The sequence below is a fragment of the Galeopterus variegatus genome, unplaced genomic scaffold, assembly GCF_000696425.1.
Source record: "Galeopterus variegatus unplaced genomic scaffold, G_variegatus-3.0.2 Scaffold2355, whole genome shotgun sequence".
NCBI classification, from domain to species: domain Eukaryota; kingdom Metazoa; phylum Chordata; class Mammalia; order Dermoptera; family Cynocephalidae; genus Galeopterus; species Galeopterus variegatus.
In genome coordinates, this window is record NW_007728466.1 from 243,794 (window position 1) to 246,626 (window position 2,833).

The following is a 2,833-nucleotide window of genomic DNA, read 5'->3' on the forward strand; positions in this document are numbered from 1 at the left end:
GAGGCGGGGGTGGGGGGGGCGTAAACCTGCAGGAGATAGAAGAGGGAAGAAGGTCCTGCAAAACCAGCATGAAATTCAGCGGGGACAAGTGCAAGGGTTTGTTAGTAACAAAACCTAACAGCATAATTTGGCTAGACACAAATAAACAAGAAAAACACCAAGTGAAGGAGGGAGTTGACCACAAGCTGAATATGAATCAGCCTCAAAATAGAGCATGGCTCACTTATGTGGACCACATTTTCCAAACCAAAGATCAGGACACATATTTGACATGGATGAGTGACTTACGGGGAAACAAGCCTGAGTGTTTGAAATTGAAACTCTCTCTAGCAAACATAGGTCTTAGGCTCACTGAGACCATGCTCTGTCAGAGTCAAGTCTGCATGAGAAAGCTACGTCCATATTCTGGAGAAGGTGCAGAAAGTTCAGAACAGGAAAAAAGAGATAGGCAATGTTTGGTAAAATAGAGGCAGCATGGTGAGGTAGAGAGATCTCAGGCTTTGTCACTTAGTGACTGTGCAACATCAGGAAAATTACTTAACCTCTCTGAGCTGCAGTTTCTTTGTCTTTAAAACTGATATAATAATATCTGCCATACAGGTTGTTGTGAAGATTTAAGTGATTCCAAAATTATAAAGCATCAAGCACATAGTAGGTCCTTACTAAATGCCTGCTGTCTGTTTGGAGAAGGGAGGAATAAAATGTGAGAGGATTTTATGAGGAGGTTACTAAGCAGTTGTTTTCCCACATTCATGGAAACCGGAACAAGGAGAAATAGACCGGCTAGCGTAGGAAGGATTTGAGTGGGCATGGGTAAGAACCTGGTGACCATCAGTAGCTGCAAACTGACAGTTTTGTTCGGCCTGAACAGTGTTTTCCAAAAATTTGACTTAGTTGGCAACCTTTTAAAAAGTGGAAGATTCCACATAAAAATTCAGATTTTTGGCTTCCCTTGAAAAAGCAGGAAATCTAGCAACTCTGGACACTCATATCTGCATGACGAGTGTGGAAGGGGCGTGAGAGTGCTCCTTTTAGAAGATCTCTCACACCTGTGCTTCTCCAATTGTTGTGTGTGTGCGTGTGTGTGTGTAGATGCTTCTCCAGAAAAGGCAAAGCCATAGAGACAGACCTACAATAGTGGCTGCCCATGGCTGGGGGGAGGAGGGAAATGCGGAGTGACTGCTAACGGGTAAAGGGTTTCTTTCTGGAATGATGAAAATGGAACCAGTTAGGGGTGGTGGCTGTCCAACACTGTGAACAGCCTAAAAAACCATTGAATTGTACACTCTAAAAGGGCGAATTTTACGGTATATGAATTAGATCTTAATAAAGCTGGTATTTTTAAAATGCAGATGCTGATTCAGTAGATCGGGGCTGGGGCTTGAGATTCCGCATTTGTGACTAGCTCCCGGGTGTGGTCCGGTCCACACTGCTGGTCCCAAGACCAAGTTCTTGGGTTTCAACTTCTGCCGCGCGTTGGAGCCGCCTGAGGAGTTTAAAAGGCTACTCCTGGGCCAGCCTGTGGCTCACTCGGGAGAGTGTGGTGCTGATAACACCAAGGCCACGGGTTCCGATCCCATATAGGGATGGCCGGTTCGCTCACTGGCTGAGCGTGGTGCTGACACCAAGTCAAGGGTTAAGATCCCCTTACCGGTCATCTTTTAAAAAAAAAAGTTGATATTTACATAAAATTTTAATGGAGAAAGTGTGACAAGACTGTGGAACAACAAACTTTCATATACCACTCACAGCAGTATAAATTGGTAAGGCTGCTCCTGCCTAGGTCTCACCCCCAAGGATTCCTATAACTTTGATGAGGGGTGAGGCCTGGGCATCAGGATTTGCAAAAGCTCCCCAGGTGATTCTGATTTGCAGGCAAGTTTGAGAACCACTGTCTTACACCCTGGCCCCTTTCCCCTTGCCTGCCTGGGTGGTCCCAGAGGCATGTGGCCCCTGCTCTGCTGCATCCCGGTGAGCTCAGCTTCCAAGGCCGGCTAGAGCGGCCCGCCTCTCCACCCCACCCCTGCCTCATCCCACTCTAGTTCTGGGAGGAGTCGGGGGGTGCAAACATTTCCTGCCCCGCTTCTCCCCAAGTCCCTTGTTGGTGGAGCTTATTTTGTTTTCATGGGCAGCTCTGAGTGAGGACACGTGTCAGAGGCGTTTGCAAAATCGCAAGAACGCCGGTCCTCCCCGGTGTCTCTTGTCCCCACTCCAGTTCCCCGGATCTCGCCACTCGCCGGGAGCCCCGGGTAGGTCGAAGCGTCCCGGCCCCGCCCTCGTCTGGCGGCCGCAACGCGCCCCACCTGCCCTCGGCGTCCCCAGGAGGCGGGCGGCCGCGTGGGGAGACCGTGCTGCCGGCCACAGGGGAAGATGAGCCGGCGGCGAGCGATGCTGATCAGTCCGGGGTTGGGAGCCGCCTCAGAACCAACCGCAGTGACTTTCCGAGTGGGACGAGCAGGATGGGGGGTGGCGGGGGCGGGAGCCGCAGCGAGGCTTCTGGGTAATCGATGATTGCGTGAGAGCGCGCGGAGCAGCCGCGCTGGGCAAGGTCCAGGCGCGGGCCGGCCGTTCCAAGTGAAAAGAGGTTATAACCGCAGCAAGACGGAACATTTCGTTCCGAGGGGGAGGGAGACAGCTGGGCAAGGCCAACGGAAAGGCCCCCCAGCCAGCCTTGCTTTTAAAGGACTGATACCACTTCCCAGATGTTTTGGGTTTTTAAATTTTTTTTATTATTTATTATTAGCATATTCATTCTTACAAATCGTGATATTTCTTTATGTCCTTTACCCGACGTATCACTTCCCCAACCCCCCCCCCCCCCCCCCCCCCCCCC